General features: G+C 38.6%; 1 long non-coding RNA gene across 1 annotated transcript; it reads right to left on the bottom strand.

Moving 5' to 3' along the window:
- Nucleotides 1-2,991: 2,991 nt before the first annotated feature.
- On the bottom strand, nucleotides 2,992-9,961 carry LOC119894391. The gene is made up of 2 exons (XR_005442916.1): nucleotides 9,688-9,961; nucleotides 2,992-5,936 (listed from the first exon to the last, which is right to left on the bottom strand). It is a non-coding gene; the product is annotated as an uncharacterized LOC119894391 (long non-coding RNA).
- Nucleotides 9,962-13,633: the final 3,672 nt, after the last annotated feature.

The raw sequence follows: 13,633 nt of genomic DNA, 5'->3' as shown, positions 1-13,633 counted from the left end.
ATAAAAGCATGAAAACATTGACTAAAATACACGTTTAAGATAAATATAAAATTAGTAAAATACAATAAAATAAAAGGGATAAAATAAAGTCAAAGATCGGGAAAGGCTCTCCTATAAAAGTATGTTTTAAGAAGGGACTTTAAAAGAGTTCACTGACTCAGCTGACCTGATTTCCAGGGGCAGGCTGTTCCAGAGCCTCAGGGCCCTGACAGCAAACGCTCTGTCCCCTTTAGTTTTCAGTCGAGACTCTGGAACAGACAGCAGACCTCTGCCCGAGGATCTCAAGGTACGTGCTGGTGTGTATGGGACTAAAAGTTCAGAAATATAACAAGGCCAGAGGCCATGAAGAGCTTTAAAAGTAATCAGTAAAATTTTAAAGTCAATTCTAAAACATACTGGGAGCCAGTGTAATGAAGCTAAAATAGGAGTAATGTGGTCATATTTCTTTGTTCTGTATACAGTATATGTTGCAGGTAATTAAACAGTAGTGGATTGCACAACACCCATACCATCAATTCATTCACAGACAAGTATATATATTAATTCTAAATACAGATAGTATTTAGAATGCAGTACTTGCTTTTTATTTATTACTTTTATTTTCTCTTACTATGGTTATTGTTATGCACCAATTTACCAAAGCCAAACCCTTGTAGCCTATGTGAAAACTTACTTGGTAATAAACCTGGTTCTGATTCTGATAAAGGTAAGACACTTCTGGTTATTTCAGATTGTTTGCATGTGACACAACAGTGAAAATTGTATTCCAAAACAATGTGTATGTACAAATACAGAGTATTAATATTTTAATTCATTTTGATAATCGATGATTGATAAATGGGTGTTATTCATTTTTTCCTAACATTTTACAGACTAAATTGTTAACCCAATAATCTAAAAAGAATAAACATATTGAAAGAAAATGAAAAGAATTGCAGGATCAAATTGTGTTTAGTTACAGCCCTAGTATGCAGAGAAGAATTTGAAGGAAAACTGCAAAAATGTAATGAGTTTTAAATTTAATATGATTTCTATATAAATCATATTTGTTGTAGTTTCTAGAATGAACATCGTTATAAAGGAGTTCACACTCATTTAGTTTTACCTGTAACAGATTGAGGAGGAGCACTGGATGGTTTCTAGGGCACAAAGTAAAATGTAATATACTGTACTACAATGTGTTCATCAATAAATGCACATACCACCTCTGCATATGATTCATTTACTCCATTACTCATCCAATATTTATTCTAGTAGTCAGTTCTGCCATACACTTTTCCACTATTTGGAGACTTATAGCACAGCAACAACAAGACAAGACCTTATGTAAACAATATACAGTAACAATTTGACCTGTATATAGCTGCTATACGTTTGTTGTCAAAATGTTTACATATGTTAAAATTTTCATACAAGCCTGTACATAGCAGCAACATTCTGATGTTTAGCTTTAACTTTGTTTAGCTGTGTTGTCTTTGTGTCTCTGTATGTCTAACTGTTTTTTTTACTACAAAGTTATGGCCGTAGGGCATACAGGCAGGCAGGCAAAATGGCAGGTCTTGGGGGTTGGAAGAGAGTACATGGCCTGGGGGAAGTCAGCAGGAGCTGGAAACAGGGACAGAGAGCCAGACCAGGCAAAATAAACAAACAACAGAGTCTTCATGACAGCTGGGGTACGTGGTGAGTGGTAGAGAGGGGGGTCAATAGGGGCCCACATCTTAAGTCCTCCTTCTTGGTTAATGTTGCCATGAGTGCTAAACTGAAGGGCTGAAGTGAGAAAAAGTGTAAACTTGTATGACATCACAAAGAAAATAAACCAGTTTGTAAAATGTCTCATTTGAATACAAATACTGGTTTGTATTCAAAGACAGGGATGTAAAAAATATGAAAATTAATGTAATCATTTCAGTGTTAGATCAGGATGCCTGCCTGTAACTTCTCTCATGTGTATTGCTTTTGATATGTAATCTACCACTCAGAAACTATTGTCAAACTACATGTCAAATACTGGATGAAAACTGTGAGGTCTATATTTGCTTATAAATTTCTTGGATGATACTCGTGATACTTTTTGGTACCTCCATGTAAGGATCAGGATTAGATTTTATAGATACTCTGTGAGCCTGTTGGACCGTCCTCTATTGGCAGCCCGACCATCAGTCAAACATGACTTGATGAGCTCCATGGACCATATAGCTCTGTTCTTCATGAGCACATTATCCCCTTAGTGGAGCCATCCATACCACTTCAATCAGCAAACCTGTCGGTCACATGAAATATGGTGCCTGACATCACTGCTGTAGTGTCTTCATGAAGTCAAGGTGGAGAGACCATTTTGAAATTGGATGAAATAAAAAAACAATTCAATGGATATATTTGACCAAACAATCCCCTCTCAAGGTCCATTCAGTAGCTTTTTGGAGCTTGCAACTGTACCTCACAATCTTCCTTAGCAGATGTTTCTCCAGTTGTCCTGAATTCTTTTTTTGAGACTGAAAGTTCATTTTTGAACTCGGAAGCAGTATTTGACAAAACAATCTCACCACAAGGTCCATTTAGTAGCTTTTCTGGAGCTTTCAGTCGTGTACAGTCAATCTTAAAATTTAAAACAACATGAATGAGAAGTCTATGTGTTTTAAAAATCTACAATCCCAAGACAACTAGTCAAACACTGTTGAGGAAGACTGCGCGATCAAAAGCTCCATAACAACTACTCAATAGACTTTGTAGTGAGAATGTTTTGTCATCAGCTGTTTCCAAGGTTAAGAACAAACTTTCACTCACAAGTCATTTATTTGCTCCATTAACAGGTGATCAGACTTTTAAACAGGTCTTATGTGATGTAATAACATGTTATGTAATATATTTTAAAGAAATAAATCAGGTTAAATGAGGCAGATGGTTTGAATGCAGCCATTTCTATTCATTTCAGCTTAAGCTAAAAAACCTTGATGCTGGTGAGTGTAACAAAGAAGACCAGGGACATGTAAATGTGAGGTAGCTGCAGGTAGCTGCACTGAAAAGCTTTATTGAAATGTAGTTATTTTATCCGACATGGTTTAAGGACAAACATCTAAATATTATTTTACATGTTTATTACATCGAAATACAAGTAAATTTCATAAATATGTATAGCAACTGTTGAGTGCCCCAAAACTGTATAAAGTATTGTCACTTACACTTGTTTGTTTTAATACAATCTAAAAAGCATGCAAGTAGGTGGTAACAGACTTATGTCAGCGATTTTTAAAATTAAATCAATCACTTTTTCATTTCCTATCAGATCAAAGTCGAGGGAAAATTCAGGTCAACATAGGAAAGATGTTTGAGTCACGGAGAGACCCCGTTTTGTTTTAAATAAAAAAAAAAACGACCCAGAGTTGATTTTCATCCTATTGGACAGGTAAACTAACATTACCACAAAGCATGTGAATATATTCTGATTTTGTGTTTTAGTTGGCTCGAGTTTGCTAACATTAGCTTACCGGCCTTAATGTCGCCCCGTTGCTAAAGTTATCCATTGAAAAATATTATAGTTGTATCGTTTGCCACTTTACTTCACTAGCTAACGCGACCTATATTACTATCCTGTGTATCATCAGTATTATGTCAGAGTGTTGATTTTAGCCTGCAAGAAATAATGTAACAGTACAAAGCAAATGTGGAACAGTTTATACAAGCCAACAGTGATGCAAGGCAGGGCCAGCTAGCTAGACTAGCACGGATCTCAGATTCGCCGGTCTCAATCGCTGTAATTTACATGATCCACATAATATACAATAATGCAACATAAAAGTGCAACACAACAACATGGTGGAAGACCCATTCACTAGAGTAATGTTACTTACTGCGGTCTAATTGTTATACCAAAGTTTGGCAACAATCTCATTTATAATACTAAGTCTAGCTCACTAACAGTTTCATCCAATACATTTAGCTGTGCTGACATTGCTGAGCCTCTCCGTAAATGATACACAAATAGTTATTAAAAACCCGGCAGGCAAGCTAATGTAACGTACAATCACACAACCATAATGGATTAGTTCAATGTCAAGCTGTTAAAATATTACTGTAACGTTGTAGTGGGAGTTTGCCTGAGTTTCCAGCATTTCGTGTGATGCCATCTCTTGTAGGTCAGTCTCTGTTTTGGCCGATGTGGAGTGCTCGCTCTTAGTTCGAGCACATGCAGGAGTACACGCTTGGAGAGGTGGTTGCAATCTGAAACCTCACTGCAGTGTGAGACTAGCTTTTAAAATACAAAAGGCTGTTTTCTTCCGCTTATAAAGGAAAAGTTGAATTCAAAGGCACTACAGCTACACTCAGGGGCTTTGCTGCTACAGCCTTACTTGATATGTTATGACAATTAGCTGGTGGTCATAACATATCGACATATGGTGGCTAATGTTAGCAAACTTTAGGTATTCTTGTGTAACTTACATCACCAATTCTGATTTCTCTACTTACTACTTACACAATGCTTTTGCATTCACCATCATCTCTTAATTGGCAGTTATGGCCACTGTTCAGGAAGACTTAAATATTATATATTAAACAACTACGGAAGCCCTAAGCAGCCATCCATTAAATTTTTATTAAAGTTTACAGTTTTCCTGTGATAACAGGATAATTATCTTGGGATCTTGAGATAACAAAACATTGCTGAATACAGGGGTCAACCTGTGTATTTCTTTAGGATTAGTACTTTTCAGTGTGACTTGTTAGCTCAGTTGGTAGTGCACAGGACTTGTAATCCAAGATTGTGTGTTTGACCCCTGCTTTTAACAACTTTTTTCTTCTTTTGTGTGTTTTTTATTATCCTCTTCAACAAAGTTGTTATGAAGAGATTCAAGGGAATCCATTCATACATTTCCATGGTTATTTCAAAGGTTCTGAAATAGCAGTCAAGAATGTGAAACATTCCCCTGAATGAGAAGCAGGAATTTCGTCTGCCTGGGAATGATGGGGAAATGAAAAGTACATAGGTTGATGGATGTAGACCAATCCCTGGGATGCACACAGTCCAGCACATGCTTTTTTGTGAGCATGTGAAACAGTCTCTCCATATGAACTTTCTTGAAGAGGATTATGAAAAAAATAAAAGAATAAAAAGTTGGTGTTCAGTGAGGATCAAACCAACAACACTAAGAATATGAGTTATGTGCTCTACCAACTGGGCTAACCAGTAACACTAACATTCACACTGAAATTACAATTAAACCATTGTGATATATGGGTGTGTTTGTGTTAAACTACTGTTTCATTATCTTGATATCTTGAGAAAATTATCCCGTTATCACAGGAAAACAATATTCGTTATCTCGAGATAATTATCCCTTAACATGGGAAAACAGAATAAAAAAAATATTTGAATAGATGGCCGCTTTGGGCTTCAGAAAACAACAAAGCTTATGGGTTCAGAATTTATCAGTGAAAGTGGATTCATGATGCATGTATGTTTGAGTCAGAGACACAAAGATGGAGAAACAGATTTAATAAGAAGCAGGTTGCACCTGTGACCAGTGAATGAAGTAGGAGAGTAATTTATACAAATGTGACCTACTTTTTGGTATCACAAGAACATCTCATATTTCAGTTTATTCATATACAACGTCTGCACATGCTGATAGTCCACCTCCCAAAACACTGATTTCATATGGTGCTAGAGACTGGGTACAAACATCTATGTCACCAAATGAAATCAGTTTCTGAGTGCAGTCCTCAACTCAACAAGTCATCCGATTTGATAGACAGCATGTTAAGCTTGAAACATGCATTACAAGACATGTTGGATATGGAAAAAAGATCCTTGTGATGTTGTGTAATACGGAGCGGTGAGCCTCGTGTTGCTAATTGGATGCAGATGTAGGTCAAAAGTAGCTGTTGTTTGAAGAAGGCAGCTGTCTGTAGTTGTTCCTCTCCCTGCACGATGGTCCATTCTACAAATGAACAGCAGAGGGTGTGGTTACATTGAAAGCAAGAGTCAAACTAGTGACCCAGTGGTGGAAGAAATTTAACCTCATGAAGTTAAAAGGGATATTTTTGTAGCAACAGGCAGTGTCAGCAGAGCTTGTAGGAAACCCCCTGGTGTCTCCTGGTACTCCACCTACCTAGGTCAGCAGGCCGCACCCAGAGTCCTTTGCTAGAGACCAAACTCTTCACAAACAAACATCATTACAAACAGTCAAATCAGGTGTCAGACTGACATGGCATTGTACATCATGATACGTCTGGAAAGAAGTTGTCATTTTTGTTAGTTTGTCATTTTGGAAAATGTTCCTGCTGAGCGTTAGATGAGAAGATTGGTAACTCTTAAGTCTGTGTGCTAAATATGAAGCTACAGCCAGCAGCTAGTTAGCTTAGCTTAGCTTAGCTTAGCATTAACCCAGAAAACAGAGGGAAACAACTTGCACCTCTAAAGTTTCCACATTAACACATTATATCTCATTTGTGTAATTCCTACAAACATCTTTACAGGACACAATGATTTCTGGCACACGCAACCCCATAAAACCACAACTAGATTTCTGTTCTGATTAAACAAACAATATGTATGTTAATTATTAAGCTTCAGAGGTGCTGGTAGCTGGATTTTGTAACCTTTGGACAGAGTCGGGCTATCTGTTTCCCTTCCAGTCTTTATGTTAAGCTAAGCTAAATGGCTGCTGACAGGGGTAAACAGTTAGTCTGACTGTCCGATAGAAGATAAACAATTTTTACCTACCAGCACCTCTAAAGCTTATATAATGTGTTAATTAGTCAGCTTTAGAGGTGCTGGTGGTTGGACTTTGTAACCTTTGGACAAAACCAGGCAATAGCTGTTTCTCCTTTTATTCAGTCTTTATGATAAGGTAAGGTAGCTGGCTGCTGGCTGTAGCTTCATTTTTAAGGGAAAGAAGAGAGGGGTTTCATTCTTCTCCTCTGTCTCTCGCCAAAAATAAAATCAGTCATCCTCTTACAAGGACAAATCCTCCATTCAGGTTTGTCTGAAATATCAAAGAAGGTTTTATGACATTGCTGCCGTCTATAAACTACTGCCATAATATGAAAACATAGAAATGTGACAGAAAACTGGAGGAGAACAGGAATAGGATTAAAAAACATGCTTTATGGTTGAATAAACATGATCTATAGAAATAACTGAGAGACTGTTGACATTAAAGGTGCAACATAAAGGTATAGCAGGGCTAATAATAATGCTTACATCATACTAGCTATGACTCATGTTTGTTCCCAAATGGTTTCATTCGAACAGGAGCTGAGAGGAATGAGGGTTTATCATCTGACACACTGCTCATCACATCTACTCTTCCCCTTGCTTTCTACCACGTTGATGGGATAAATCTCATCTAAATAAACATAAACACGACACTGACAAAAAGACAGGATAATATATGTTTTCATTCAAGGAAAAGATTTGTCGCAGAGCAATCTTGCCACATCACACAAAAACAACCCTGGATGAGTTAAGAGAAAGGAAATTAAATTCTTCCCTCCCCTAGGTTTGATGGTAAATGCTCTGTGTCAACAAACTGGGATGATGACTGAGCCACAGCTAAATTAGAGAGACCCCGAGGGACTTTCAAAGAAACTGTAGTCATCAATTTGTCTCTCATTGCTCCAATATTTTTGTCTGTAGTCATCAAGCTTCCAAGAATTTAGAGGTGAGTCAGTCAGTCATCACTCGGATATGAGGAGCAGAAGTCGGCGGAGACTCCGCTCAATGGAGGAGGAGGATATGATGTGTATTGTTCCCCTGTGCTCTTTCTTAAGGTGGTGTGTATCTCGTTGCAGCTTCGTATCAGAATAAATGCCCTTCAGAGTGCTTAAGTGAGTTCACACCTAGGACAAACTGGGCAATTATTCTTAATGGCAGAAGGTATAACCCCACTATGTGCAATCATGTGCAATCATGTGCTCGTGAGGCAGAGAGATGAGGAAGGGAGGAGGGAGTGAATCTAGTAGAATGGTTTCCTATTCATCATGGCATGAACACAGGCTCAGAATTGCCACTTAGGTTCCTGAAGTATTGACTGATGAATTAGGGTGAGGGGAACATGAGCCAGAAACAAATTGGAGTGACGTAAACCAATGATTTGAAGCATTTGCCCTCCAAAATGACACTTTTACTAGTCATTAAAGCAGAAAAATCAGGTACCTCCCTCAGGTTTAAGGAGCCATTTAATATTTTGGGAAATTATATTGACTTTCCAGTCTAAAGATATATTGAAAGTTTGATCCTGCTCTCGTATCTCTTGTATCTCACCAGTTAGCCTAGCACAAAGACTGGAAACAGTGGAAAAAGTTAGCCTGGCTCTGTCTGAAGGTAACATAAAGCTCACAAATCAATACATTTGTTCCATTTGTTTAATCCATACTAAACCAAAGTGTTAAAACAACAAGCTGTTGTTTTAGTAAGCTTTAGAGGTGCTGGTACTGCGGAATATGTTACCTTTGTACAGAGGAGACAGGCTAGCTGTTTCTCCCCAGTCTTTATGCTAAGCTGCACTAACCAGTTGCAGCTTCTTAATTAATAGACAGTGGTAATAATCTTCTCATCAAACTCTTGACAAGAACGCAGTAGGCTTATTTCCTAAAATATATAAAGTCCATTTAAGTCTATGATGTCAACACTTCAACTGCGATGTGCTTCATGTGCTGAGACAACAGCTCTCCTACCTTAACTTAAAGGAATCAACCTTGTGACAGATGAGTCATAAAAAATATTTCCTTTGCTTTACATTTTGAAGAGGCAGCGGTGGACAGTCTCCTGGTGATGGTTATGTATGAAGACAAGTGTGCGAGACAAAAACAGAATGGAAATTGAATTACTTAAATGAATAAATGTCATCATATTTGATGTTGGAGGATGAGTAAACAGGGGATTTTAGAGACTTGTTCGCCTGCCGTTAATTAGTCTGGACCTTTATCGCCTTGCCTGAGATCAGTGACTATGTGCAGACAAAGGAAGACTTCATCACAGGAAGGATTTAAATGACAGAATGAGGTTTGCAGGGAGTGTGTTCTGTAGCTATATATAAACCCGCACCAATGTAGGACAGAATCCAGGTGTGGTCACCTGGCAAGACAGCAGAATAAAGACAGAAAGTGCCATATGGACACACACATACCCAAGATAATTTAGCATAAAGGAAGGATGTTGAGCTTTTAAAATCAATCTCACAGACTCACAAAGTGGCATTACATTTTTCTGAGAGTACAGACAGAGACAAAAATGTGAAAGAGTTAAGAGACAGGACTGTGTCTAATGCTTTTATCTTTGTATTTGAGATCACTAGATAGCAACTTACAGAAGAAACTTCCATGCTAGATCTCCTCATGGAGAGATTGCTGATTCATTTGCTTCCACCATTATCACAAACCTGTTCTTCTTGTTTATAGTAGAGTTTCTTTTCTTAGTAAACAGGTAAGCATTTACTTTGTTTAAACAAGCCTTGAAAGCAAGTTTTTCAAGATATGATAGAAGTCAAGTCACCCAGCATAGCTACAGGTGCTTCAAAAATAGACAGAAAGTGAAACTGCTATGTCACTTTGTGTAACATCCCATTTCATGACGCAATTTATCACAAAAGTTGTGAAAGAGTAGAAAGGTAAATAATATAAAAAATTTGTCTTTACAACACTGAATAACACAAAAATGAATACATATATGGGCACAGTGACACTAACCTGTTGCAAAGGATCTGTCATCTCCCACACAATGCACTATTTCCTCTCTGGAGACACTTGCTGCTCCGACTGAAAGCTTGTCCCGCCCCGCACTGTACTGAGGTGTACTGTATTACTGCACTGTAGGTGCTGTAATCCTCACGGTTGTCTTCTCTCTCTGTATGGGTGTGTTTGTGTGTATGGACGCACTGAGCGGATGAGGACTTATAAGATGGAGATGCCAGGGAGAACACAGCCCCCTCTACTCTCTCTCTCTCTCTCTCGCGCTCTCTGCTCTTTACAGTCAGAGTGAGCTGTTCATCCACCACTCAGCCAGAGTCATTATTGTAACTGTGAGTCAACACGGGCTCCCACACACACAAAAACACACACACATGTTCGTTCCCCTATCCCTGTGGGGACATCCCTTTTTACATAATGCATTCCCTAGCCCCTTAACCCTAACCCTAACCTAATGGTAAACTGAACCTTAAAACCAAATCTTAACCCTCAAAAAGTAGTCTCTGCTCATGGGGACCTACATTTTTGACAAAAGTCCCCATGATTTAGTGTGCATTCAGGTTAAAGTCTCCAACTGACATAAGAGCAACACACACACACACACACACACACAGTATATTAATATCTATATTTTCAGTAAGTTATAAGGATGTAAACACTGAAGGTATGAATGTTTTATAAGCCTTAGAAACCAGTTCTCACCAGTGGTGGAATGTAACTAAGTACATTTGCTCAACCACTGTACTTAAAGCTGGGGTCGATAACGTTAGACCTCCCTTCTGGCCTCCCTCCAAAGCCACTCCCCCCAAAACAGTTTTTTATAGGCATTGAAATCACGGGCTGAGCGCGTGCAGGCTGCTAGACAGGCAGGTAGGGCAGGTAAGCCCTGCTGGTTACAGTCCTGCGGCAGCCACAGATTCTGGATTTTGAGTTAGAGCATTTGATGTATTAATTGCTGTCAGGATATAGGAAGAGAATTTCAACAAATATAACACAAAATGCTTCAGAACTAAATTGCCTATCCTAGCTTTAAGAACTTCTTTTAATGCCACTTCCTACTTCTACTCCACTACATTTCAGAGGGAAAAACTTTACTTTTCACTTCACTAGATATATCTGACAGCTTTAGTTACTTGTTACTTTACAAATTAAGATTAGGAAAATTAATTGGCAACTATTTTGATAATTGTCTCAAAGTCTTTTTTAAGCAAAACTATTTAATTGATTCCAGCTTTACAAATGTGAGGGTTTTGAGGTTTGGACTGGTTGGACAAAACAAGCCTTGTGAAGGTGTCACTTTGTGACAGCATTTCTCACTATTATAATACACTAATATTTACAAACTAAATAATCAATAAATTAATAGAGAAAATATTCAGCAGATTAATCCATGATGAAAATAATCATTAGTTGCAGTCCGATACAAAGTAGTTAAAAGTTAGCTGCACCTCAACAACTACAGCAAATTCCTGCTTTTATATTAATGCCTGAACAATAATAATCCAATGATAAAATCAGTCACAGGAAGCATTTTTCTGCATTGAGTACTTTTAATTTTAATACTTTAAGTCCTTTTCCTGATTATACATATATATTTTTACTTAAATGACATTTTCAATGCAGGACTACTTTACTTAAGTAAATACTTCCGCCAGCCCTGGCTCTCACAAGATAATTAACCATACAGGAAATCAAAATTACAGTATCAACTTCTTCAACTCACTCACTCTCTCACAAACATCACACACCCAGCATGACAAAGCACCCTTGCTTTTACCAACGCAAACAAGCAATTACTCCATTTATGCACTTCACCCACATAATCCTCCAGAGCTATTACCTCCATGCTTGTACATGAGCAGCTCCAAAATGCTGTGAAAACACCACACAGCAGTATTTTTCCTTTGTTTCCCTAATTTACGACTGGATAAGACTCCGACCTTCAAATGAGCATAATAAATTGTGTGCAGAAGAAGAGAACAGGAACATAGTTTTGTTAAACTAACCACAACTTCAAGTATCTAATTATTACCAGAACAGCACAGCTTATACAATCTCTCTAACTTCCTCCGTGAGTAAAACCAAACAAACTGGTAATTCCCCGGCCAAGGGGGAAATGGACAGATGAAATAGTATCCGCATGGTGACGGCAGGTGAGAGGGCACAACTCACAGAGCAGGAATCTCACCCTGTGTTCGTCTGCTGTGACAGGAAATGGAATAATTGTTCCTCTGTCAAAGACCAAAGCAACGTATACATGCATACATAAGCCCAGCCCCCCCATTACCAAACACGTGCTTCTTTTACCAGTATCCATTCCTATATGGTGAGTCAGCTGACCACAGGATGAGTGGGTCCTTCTCTTCTTTCATCTGTCCATCCCGAAGATGCCAAAGGAAGTGGCTGTGAGGGCTGAGTCACATCAACTTCTCACCCTGGTCTCACCCCTCCTCCTCATCCCTACAACCACATCCACACTCCTGCTGTCAGTCATCCAGCATCCTCCTGCAGCGCTGTGTGCACGTGCAACTACTCTTTCTCCTCCTCTTACTTACTCTCCTATCTTTCACTTTAATGCATCCTTCGCGCTGTGTGTGAATCCACAGCCGCAGCATTTGCAAGGAATGCCTCTCTAGATGTCCACAGTCCTGCGGTCAGCCTCCACCCGCTACCCAACATCCTGACCATCCTAGCACGATCTCCAATCATCACCAGTGGACAGCTCTGCTATAAAGAGCAACTGAAAATATCTCTCCTTTCTTCACTCTGACGCACTCAGTGTTTCTCCTCCTTCTTCTTCTATCGCTTTGTTTGTGTAACTCTGACAACCAGCAGACTTGAGCTATATCGAGGCTATTCCAGTGCAGATCCTGTAATGACCCAGCCTACTGCACTGTCAAATGCTCCGCTTTACATCACAGTCTGCATTGAACTTAGAGCCACATAAAGACAGCCTGACTGCCTTGGTGGGTGTTAACCTTTGTCCTTGTTGAGGGAATGTAAAGCAGAAGTTGAAGTATCCGAGTGGAATTACAGAAATAGTTTGACTTTTTGGAAAATATACCAATTCGCTTTCTGGCTGAGAGTTAGATAAGAAAATCGATACCGCTCTCATATACAGCTATAGCCAGTAGCTGGTTAGCTTAGCTTGGCACAAAGACTAGAAACAAAGGGAAACAGGTTCTCTCCAAAAGTAACAACATCTGCCTAACAGCACCTCTAAAGCGCGCCAATTAACAAAATGTCTTGTTTTATAAATGGTACAACCACCAAAGAATAAAAATGACAAGTTGTGGTTTGTGACGTGTCTTACTGTCACAGTGAGGTTTTCCAGGCAACCAGCAGAGACTCCAGGAAGTTAAGCTACTGCACACAGCCAAGAAATACTATGGCACGTAATTTCCTGTTAAACAATGTGTTTTTTTACACTTTTACACAGCATTCTTTATGCTAAGCTAAGTGGCCACTGGGTGTAGCTTAATATTTAGCGTACAAACACAACAGTGGTATCAATCTTCTCTTCTAACTCTTGGCAAGAAAGATGATAGTTGAATTTTGCAAAATGTCAAGCTATTCCTTTAAAGTGGCTATAATCAATCAACCAAATTATCAATCAGACTAAAATGTGAGCTAAAAGAGAATGAATATTGGACTTAAATTCATCAAGTGCCCAGAAACATGACTACAAATGAATGATGATGTAACTATGTTACTGCTGGATGTGTGAAAAGCAACTGTTTGCTGACAAGTTTATCATGTCAACTTCAAAGATATGTCAGTGTTGTGTTCACACTTGTTTCTGCTGCCCCACGTGGCCAAAAATTATTGCAGGTTTAAAGTGAAAACATTTAAACTTGACTGAATAGTGACAATATTATTAACAATAACACATTTTCCATATTTACTTTTAAGAGTGCAATTTAAAAGGACTGATAGGGTGGGTGAA

The sequence above is a fragment of the Micropterus salmoides genome, unplaced genomic scaffold (assembly GCF_014851395.1).
Source record: "Micropterus salmoides isolate LMB-PRFRI ecotype aquatic unplaced genomic scaffold, ASM1485139v1 Ms_hic_scaffold_8, whole genome shotgun sequence".
Classification (NCBI taxonomy): Eukaryota; Metazoa; Chordata; class Actinopteri; order Centrarchiformes; family Centrarchidae; genus Micropterus; species Micropterus salmoides.
This window is presented reverse-complemented; position numbering and strand designations above follow the sequence as displayed.